This window comes from Homarus americanus, unplaced genomic scaffold (genome assembly GCF_018991925.1).
Source record: "Homarus americanus isolate GMGI-L3 unplaced genomic scaffold, GMGI_Hamer_2.0 scaffold16894, whole genome shotgun sequence".
NCBI classification, from domain to species: Eukaryota; Metazoa; Arthropoda; class Malacostraca; order Decapoda; family Nephropidae; genus Homarus; species Homarus americanus.
Genome location: NW_024746541.1, coordinates 4,187,082 through 4,198,059, shown reverse-complemented (window position 1 = coordinate 4,198,059; position 10,978 = coordinate 4,187,082).

Sequence of the window (10,978 nt, the reverse complement as noted above, 5' to 3'; positions counted from 1 at the left end):
ATGGATTTGTTTCCTAAATGGGAAAAAAGATTGTGATTGTAAACTGAAAATACCATAAGGTGGACGTGACAATAATTCGTTTCACCGTCCTTCCTAATACAATATTAACATTACTTTTGGGTTAGGTAGAATATAAATGTTGGTGGGTTGGCCAGCAGAATAATGCCTAAACCGTATTTGTGGCCCGTAAGTAATGAAAGGTTGCCCATGCCTGCTCTAAGGTTTTGTATCTCTCTGGGGAGCCAGTTTATAATGTTATTCGTCCATCTCAGTCTCTGCCTTCCCCTGGCCTCCTACCCTCAACTTTATCCATTAATATTTCTGTTATTATCCCTCATTATATGACCATGATCTGACTAACTTTCTGCCTCATTTACACATAATTGCAGGGTCTCAATTGTTTCTCTTACTTTGACAATACAACATAGGTCAAATAAGAATAAGCCAAGGTGGATGACCAGAAAACTTAAACATGACATAGGAATAAAGAAAGGAATATATAAGAAATTAAAGTGAGGGGAGGAGCAGCTCAGAAATAGGTATAATGAACTATCTAGGAATGTTAAGAAAAATGTAAGGAAAGCAAAGAAAGACTATGAAATCGAAATAGCAAGAGAATCCAAGGCGAATCCCAAAGGATTTCTCCAGGCATTTAGGACAAAGGTCAAGGACAAAGTTAGGCCTTTAAAGTCAGGGAGGAGAGAAGTGATAAATGGCAGTGCGGAAATAAGCAAAGCATTGAACAGCTACTTCTTATCAGTTTTCACAGAAGAAATTTGCGATGAAATTCCAGAGGTGGAACTGATATTTAAGGGAAAGGAAGAAGAGAAATTAAAGAATATCACTATCAGAAAAGAGGATGTTCTTAAGAAGATAAATAAACTAAAGAAAACAAAATCCCCATGGCCGGATGAAATTTTCCCTCGAGTCTTGAAAGAGTGTAGGGAACAGATTAGCGGACCCCTCGTAAACTTATTTACAAAATCATTAGACACTGGAGTTGTGCCAGACTTGTGGAAACAGGCAAATGTAGTACCCATATTCAAAAAAGGAGACAGAGCATCAGCGTCAAATTACCGGCCGATCAGTTTGACGTCAGTAGTGGGGAAATTTCTTGAATCAATTATAGCAGATAGCATCCGATCGCATCTAGAGAAAAGCAAATTAATCTACGACTCTCAACATGGGTTTACAAAGGGAAAATCTTGTCTAACAAATCTGCTAACGTTTTTTAGGATAGTCTTCGAGGTAGTAGATAATGACGAAAATTACGATGTTCTTTACTTTGACTTTAGCAAAGCATTTGACAGAGTACCGCATCAGAGGCTTCTGAGAAAAATTAAGGCTCATGGTATCGAAGGGAAAGTTTTAAATTGGATAAAATCATGGCTCACCGATAGAACGCAGAGGGTCAGCGTAGATGGTGTTAAATCTGAGTGGGGCCGTGTAACCAGTGGGGTTCCCCAGGGGTTAGTACTAGGCACACTCTTGTTCATAATCTACATACACGATCTAGATACTGGGATCAGCAGTGACATAAGCAAGTTTGCGGATGACACCAAAATAGGGCGGTAAATTAATTCAGGGCAGGATGCAAATGCATTACAGGAGGATCTAAATGAACTGCAAGGGTGGTCTAAAAAATGGCAAATGAAATTCAACACCAGCAAGTGCAGCGTTCTTAATATTGGAAGAACAAATACTTATAATGTATACAGCATTAACAACATCAACCTAGAGAAGTCGACTTGAAAAAGAGACCTAGGGGTACGTGTAAGCCCGAACCTACGGCCTAGAAAACAGTGCGTCAATGTTCGAAATAAGGCAAACAGAGTATTGGGTTCTATATCTAGAAGTGTAAGTAACAAGAGTGCAGAGGTCTTATTGCAACTATATCTTGCGCTAGTCAGGCCGCACCTCGATTATGCGGTTCAGTTCTGGTGCCCCTGTTATAGAATGGATATCAATTCACTAGAGTCGGTGCAGCGAAGAATGACAAAAATGATTCCGGTACTTAGAAACCTACCATATCAAGATAGGTTAAAGAAACTAAACTTGCATTCCCTAGAAAGACGAAGTGTGCGGGGAGATATGATAGAAGTATTTAAGTGGGTGAAAGGAATCAATAAAGGGGATATAGATAAAGTTCTTATAATATCCGAGCAGTATAGGACTCGGAGCAACGGATTCAAGTTGGATAAGTTTAGGTTTAGGAGGGAGATAGGAAGAAACTGGTTCACAAATAGGGTGGTGGACGAGTGGAACAAGCTTAGCAACTTTGTAGTAAGTGCGGGAACTCTGGAAAGTTTCAAAAGGAGGCTAGATAGATTCATGGATGATAGAGAGTGGTAGTAACTCTCGACAGGAGCTGCCATGCACAGGCCAACCGGCCTATTGCACACTCCTTATTTTCTTATGTTCTTATATAATTCGTTTCTGATTCTTGATCTTGTTTTTCTTGCACGTTTCACCCCCCCCCCCTCCCAGGCCCGATCTGTGTCGGTGACCTGTATCTGGGTGAGCTAATCCCCTTAAAGAATAATAAATACATTAAAAAAAATATCTCAATTTCATAATTCTGTACATTTCAAATATTTCTCTTGGATTATTTAGCTAACCTTCGTTCTTCATTTGTTTTTCTGTCAGTATAGCTTATTCTTAACATCCGCCTATAACACCACATTCCAAAGGCCTCTAACCTCTTTCTGATGTCTGCTGAAAGTGTCCACGCTTCTGACCCATACAACAGTCCTTGCCATATATAGCCTTTCAGCAGCCCATTTTCTTAAACTGAAGTTAATGTCCCTTTTTATTAGGTCTTTTAGAATATTAAATGCTGTTTTTATTTGTCCTATTCTTGTTTTTATTTCTTCCGTATATCTACCATCACAGTTAAAGTTACTTCCAAACACACAACATTTTCCACTTGTTAAGTTCACTCTTGTCTACCATAATTTTTATTTTGGGATTTATTTCCAATTTGAAAAGAATCATTACTTTATTCTTTACAGCTTCAACTCCCAGACCATATATTCACCCTTTCCACTAATGTGTTAACCAGTTTTTGTAATTCCTCTTCACTATCTGATAAGAGCAGTATTATCTGCATGGCGCATATTTGACATTACTTTACCATTAACCTTTAGCCCTTAATTATTACTAACAACTTTTCCCATTAGGTTAAGACCTGCAAAATAAAGAAGAGTGTAATAGTTTAGCAACAACATGGAGCACAGGACGTTTAGACGATGAGGCGAACAATGCCACGCAGGGGTGACACGCCTGGAGATGCTAACTTTTGTGACAGAATGTGCAGTGTCAAGGCGACCTGTGGGTGATCATGGTCTCAAGTTCTGGGGTGATCATGGTCTCAAGTTCTGGGGTGTTCATTGTGTATGTGGTACGGAATATAAATTGGATTTAGAGGTAATTATCTTACCTTACCCTGCTTGTTCAGTAGGTAGGGCTATATTTTATATTACTTTGTTACTAATCCCGGGCATCAGGAACCTTGAGTACAGAGACAGGTTAAAGCATCTTAATTTGCACTCCCTCGAGAGACGTAGAGTGAGGGTCGACATGATAGAGGTGTATAAATGGAAGTCAGGGTTAAACAAAGGGGACATTACAAAGGTACTCAAACTATCCAACCAGGAGCGAACTCGCAACAATGGTTTTAAATTAGACACATTTAGATTTTGGCGTGAAGTAGGTAAACACTGGTTTGGAAACAGAGTAATGGATGAATGGAACAAGTTACCAAATATCATCAACTCGAATACGCTGAATAGCTTCAAACATAGGTTGGATGCTTATATGAGCAATAGGGGTTGGGTATAAACGGGACTCCCCAGTATGGGTCAATAGGCCCGCTGCAGTTTCCTCCATTTTTATGTTCTCATGTAATAATTGTTTAATATGTTATATATATTGATTTATAATAAGTATGTGTTAAGTGTGTCAGCCTATGTCGTGTATTAGTTAGGGTAAATATGCATTAGTTTGGTAAAATAATTTGATAATTGCCGACGTGGTATCAGCACTGTGTGGGTCACTGGTACACCAGCTAAGCCGGAGGGTGAAGAACGGCCGAAATAGACTAAAGGCGAAGTGGCCAGCAATCCCCCCAAACAAGTCTAGGGCAGACGAGCCTGGCTGGTGAGAGGGTGTGGTCCATGTGTGGTATAGTTGCTATGGAGACAAGTGGTTTAGGTTACTTTAGGCTGTGGTTGTTTGTATTTTGTTTGGTCATTTACTTCTCTTTGTAAATATGTTCCCAAATTTTATTGTAATAAGAAATTATGCAGTGTATGATTCTTCCTCATTATGAGTTAATTTGAGGCTTATAAAGAACCTGGCAGATATAATATTAGAGTTATTATAGTGTTTATCCTGGTTGTTGTTGTGACCACTAGTGGCTGGCAGGGGTCTGTTTCTTTATGCCTTCACGATCAAGCCTCATCTCTTATTTGACTAGTGGTAAATTCTTGATCAAGAGGAGTGATGGCATAACAATGGTCTCAAGTTCTGGGGTAATGATCCGAAATGGTGACGTTTTAGGGCAGGGTATCAGAGGGGTCTTACATCCTGAAAATTTAGCTAAAGAAACTTTATGAAGTGATGTTGATTATAATGACGTGTTTTTATACTAGATAACAAAGAAATGGGAGCAAGAGGTGGAACAACACCCCATGCCCTCAAGGATAGCTACACCACCCAATTTCTATTGATTGTTAAGTTCTACACAATTATAATTTCTTGAATTAATGGGGGGCAGTACTCTGTCATATATGTACCTGTATATACTCTTTAAATCAAAACACTTAATGACATGCCATTTGTACGACTTACATTAAGTTTCTGCAGGAGATGGACCCGACGGAGGAGCCAGTGACGACGGCTGGGGAGGAGACAGAGATAAAGTTCACAGCAGTGGACTACACGCTCTTCATCCTCATGTTGGTGGCGTCCATCAGCATTGGGGTGATCAGCGCCATTAGGAACCGTAACAAAGTGTCCACGCAGGAATATCTGATGGGCGGCAGGAACATGCCGGCGACGCCTGTAGCACTCTCCCTCCTTGGCGGCTTTATATCTGCAGTATCTATGTTAGGTCAGTCAATAAATAATGGCAGCTATTGCTTGGAAGCCAAAACTGAACCTGGTCCTTAAATCATTAATGTGTTAGTCCCTCTCCCCAGCCTCAGGGTAAGCCTTTTGTGCTGCCTCACCTGCCTCTCCTGCCTCACCTACCTCTCCTGCCTCTCCTGCCTCACCTGCCTCACCTGCCTAGTCACCACATTTACACAAACCTGATTCATGCCGCACACCATTTTCCCCTTACACCAACGAAACCAACATCTACCGTTATGTTATTGTAAATTAAATACAAGTGAAATGTTTAAATATGTAATGAATATTTACTTTTATTACTAAGAGGTGGCGCCACAAACAATGTTGAAACCGACAGAGATGCAAAAAGTATGGCATCTTTCAGAAATATTAAATCAATGTACTAGATGAGTCGAATAATGCATTTTATGACGAACTACAAGAGGTCTTGGATAGTCCATGTATACCTGATCGAGACGTGAAAATAGTGCTAGGTGCTTTTAATAATAATCATAGGGTGGGGCATGTTATGAAGCAGCATGGGTAGGTGGGATGAAGCAGCATGGGTTGGTGAGATAACGAGAATGGTGCACGTTTGGTTAGTGTTTGTGGGCTAATAACTTGGTTAATGGTGGAACGCTCTAATTATAAAGATATTCATAAGTGTACATGGACATCACCAGAGGAAGGTAGCACTACCATTAACATTAATAGAAAGGTAGCACTACCATTAACATTAATAGGAAGGTAGCACTACCATTAACATTAATAGGAAGGTAGCACTACTATTAACATTAATAGGAAGGTAGCACTAGCATTAACATAAATAGGAAGGTAGTACTACCATTAACATTAATAGGAAGGTAGCACTACCATTAACATTAATAGGAAGGTAGCACTACCATTAACATTAATAGGAAGGTAGCACTACCATTAACATTAATAGGAAGGTAGCACTACCATTAACATTAATAGAAAGGTAGCACTAACATTAATAGGAAGGTAGCACTACCATTAACATTAACAGGAAGATAGCACTACCATTAACATTAATAGGAAGGTAGCACTACCATTAACGTTAATAGGAAGGTAGCACTACCATTAACATTAATAGGAAGGTGGCACTACCATTAACATTAATAGGAAGGTAGCACTACCATTAACATTAATAGGAAGGTAGCACTAACATTAATAGGAAGGTAGCACTACCATTAACATTAACAGGAAGATAGCACTACCATTAACATTAATAGGAAGGTAGCACTACCATTAACATTAATAGGAAGGTAGCACTACCATTAACATTAATAGGAAGGTAGCACTACCATTAACATTTATAGGAAAGTAGCACTACCATTAACATTTATTGGAATGTAGCACTACCATTAACATTAATAGGAAGGTAGCACTACCATTAACATTAATAGAAAGGTAGCACTACCATTAACATTAAGAGGAAGGTAGCACTACCATTAACATTAATAGGAAAGTGGCACTAGCATTAACATTAATAGGAAGGTAGCACTACCATTAACATTAATAGGAAGGTGGCACTACCATTAACATTAATAGGAAGGTAGCACTACCATTAACATTAATATTAAGGTAGCACTAACATTAATAGGAAGGTAGCACTTCCATTAACATTAATAGGAATGTAGCACTACCATTAACATTAATAGGAAGTGGCACTACCATTAACATTAATAGGAAGGTAGCACTAGCATTAACATTAATAGGAAGGTAGCACTACCATTAACATTAATAGGGAGGTAGCACTATCATTAACATAAATAGGAAGGTAGCACTACCATTAACATTAATAGGAAGGTAGCACTACCATTAATAGGAAGGTAGCACTACCATTAACATTAATAGGAAGGTAGTACTACCATTAACATTAATAGGAAGTGGCTCTACCATTAACATTAATAGGAAGGTAGCACTACCATTAACATTAATAGAAAGGTAGCACTACCATTAACATTAATAGGGAGGTAGCACTACCATTAACATTAATAGGAAGGTAGCACTACCATTAACATTAATAGGAAGGTAGCACTACCATTAACATTAATAGGAAGGTAGCACTACCATTAACATTAATAGGAAGGTAGCATTAACATTAATAGGAAGGTAGCACTACCATTAACATTAATAGGAATGTAGCACTACCATTAACATTAATTGGAAGTGGCACTAGCATTAACATTAATAGGAGGTGTACTGCCATTAGCATTAATAGGAAGGTAGCATACTACCATTAACATTAATAGGAAGGTACTTACCATTAACATTAATAGGAAGGTAGCACTACCATTAGCACATTAATAGGAAGGTAACGCTACCATTAACATTAATAGGAAGGTAGCACGACCATTAACATTAATAGAAAGGTAGCACTACCATTAACGTTAATAGGAAGATAGCACTACCATTAACATTAATAGGAAGGTAGCACTAACATTAACATTAATAGGAAGGTAGCACTACTATTAACATTAATAGGAAGGTAGCACTAGCATTAACATAAATAGGAAGGTAGTACTACCATTAACATTAATAGGAAGGTAGCACTACCATTAACATTAATAGGAAGGTAGCACTACCATTAACATTAATAGGAAGGTAGCACTACCATTAACATTAATAGGAAGGTAGTACTACCATTAACTTTAATAGGAAGGTAGCACTACCATTAACATTAATAGGGAGGTAGCACTACCATTAACATTAATAGGAAGGTAGCACTACCATTAACAGTAATAGGAAGGTAGCACTACCATTAATATTAATAGGAAGGTAGCACTACCATTAACAAAAATAGGAAAGTAGCACTACCATTAACATTAATAGGAAGGTAGCAGTAACCTTAATAGGAAGGTAGCACTACCATTAACATTAATAGGAAGGTAGCACTACCATTAACATTAATAGGAAGTGGCACTACCATTAACATTAATAGGAAGGTAGCACTACAATTAACATTAATAGGAAGGTAGCACTACCATTAACATTAATAGGGATGTAGCACTACCATTAACATTAATAGGAAGGTAGCACTACCATTAACATTAATAGGAAGGTAGCACTACCATTAACATTAATAGGGAGGTAGCAGTAACCATAAACATTAATAGGAAGGTGGCACTACCATTAACATTAATAGGAAGGTGGCACTAACCATTAATATTAATAGGAAGGTGGCACTACCATTAACATTAATAGGAAGGTAGCACTACCATTAACATTAATAGGAAGGTAGCACTACCATTAACATTAATAGGAAGGTAGCACTACCATTAACATTAATAGGAAGGTAGCACTACCATTAACATTAATAGGAAGGTAGCAATAACATTAATAGGAAGGTAGCACTACCATTAACATTAATAGGGAGGTAGCACTAACCATAAACATTAATAGGAAGGTAGCACTACCATTAACATTAATAGGAAGGTAGCACTAACCATAAACATTAATAGGCAGGTGGCACTACCATTAATATTAAAAGGAAGGTAGCACTACCATTAACATTAATAAGGTAGCACTACCATTAACATTAATAGAATTAGCACTACCATTAGCATTAATAGGAGGTAGCACTACCATTAACATTAATAGGAAGGCAGCACTAACATTAATAGGAAGGTAGCACTACCATTAACATTAATAGGAGGTAGCTACCATTAACGTTAATAGAATTAACTACATTAACATTAATAGGAGGCACTATGCATTAACATTAATAGGAGGTAGCACTACCATTAACATTAATAGGAGGAATGGCACTACCACCATTAACGCATTAATAGGAAGATTGGCACTACCATTAATATTAATAGGAAGGTGGCACTACCATTAACATTATTAATAGGAGAATTAGCACTACCATTAGCATTAATAGGAAATTGTACTACAATTAACATTAATAGGAGGTAGCACTACCAAATTATTAACATTAATAGGGATGTAGCACTACCATTAACATTAATAAATTGGCACACCATTAACATTAATAGGAAGGTAGCACTACCATTAACTTTAATAGGAAGGCAGCTCTACCATTAACATTAATAGGAAGGTAGCACTACCATTAACATTAATAGGAAGGTGGCACTACCATTAACATTAATAGGAAGGTAGCACTACCATTAACATTAATAGGAAGGTAGCACTACCATTAACATTAATAGGAAGGTAGCACTACCATTAACAGTAATAGGAAGGTAGCACTACCATTAACATTAATAAGAAGGTAGCACTACCATTAACATTAATAGGAAGGTAGCACTACCATTAACATTAATAGGAAGGTAGCACTAACATTAATAGGAAGGTAGCACTACCATTAATATTAATAGGAAGGTAGCACTACCATTAACATTAATAGTAAGTGGCACTACCATTAACATTAATAGGAAGGTAGCACTACAATTAACATTAATAGGAAGGTAGCAATACCATTAACATTAATAGGGATGTAGCACTACCATTAACATTAATAGGAAGGTAGCACTACCATTAACATTAATAGGAAGGTAGCACTACCATTAACATTAATAAGAAGGCAGCACTACCATTAACATTAATAGGTAGGTAGCACTACCATTAACATTAATAGGAAGGTGGCACTACCATTAACATTAATTGGAAGGTGGCACTACCATTAACATTAATAGGAAGGTAGCACTACCATTAACATTAATAGGAAGGTAGCACTACCATAAACATTAATAGGAAGGTAGCACTACCATTAACATTAATAGGAAGGCAGCACTACCATTAACATTAATAGGAAGGTAGCACTACCATTAACATTAATAGGAAGGTAGCACTAACATTAATAGGAAGGTAGCACTACCATTAACATTAATAGGAAGGTATCACTACCATTAACATTAATAGGAAGGTAGCACTACCATTAACATTAATAGGAAGTAATTACCACAATACACAGAAGTGGCACTACCAATAACATTAAGAGTGGAAGGTAGCACTACTATTAACATTAACAGAAGCTGCAGATCACTAATAACATTAATAGGGAGGCAGCACTACCAATAACATTATTATAGCTGCAGCACCACTAATAACATTAATAGAAGGCAGCATCATTAACATTACAGGAAGGCAGCAATTCTCACCAATAACATTAATAGAAGCAGCACTCAATTAACATTAACAGGAATGCAGCACCATTAACATTAATAGAAGCAGCACCACCACATTAACAGGAAGGCAGCACCACCATTAACATTAATAGTAGCTGCAGCACTACCATTAACATAGAAGGCAGCACTACCATTAACATAATAGAAGGCAGCAATTACCATTAACACACAGGAAGGCAGCACTACCATTAACACACAGTAGCTGCAGCACTACATTAACATTAACAGAAGCTGCAGCAATAACATTAATAGAAGGCAGCACTACCATTAACATTAATAGGAAGGTAGCACTACCATTAACATAAATAGGACGGTAGCACTAACATTAATAGGAAAGTAGCACTACCATTAACATTAAGAGGAAGGTAGCACTAACATTAATAGGAAGGTAGCACTACCATTAACATTAATAGGAAGGTAGCACTACCATTAACATTAATAGGAAGGTAGCACTACCATTAACATTAATAGGAAGGTAGCATTACCATTAACATTAATAGGAAGGTAGCACTACCATTAACATTAATAGAAAGGTAGCACTACCATTAACATTAATAGGAAGGTATCACTACCATTAACATTAATAGGAAAGTAGCACTACCATTAACATTAATAGGAAGGTAGTGCTACCATTAACATTAATAGGAAGGTAGCACTACCATTAACATTAATAGGAAGGTAGCACTACCATT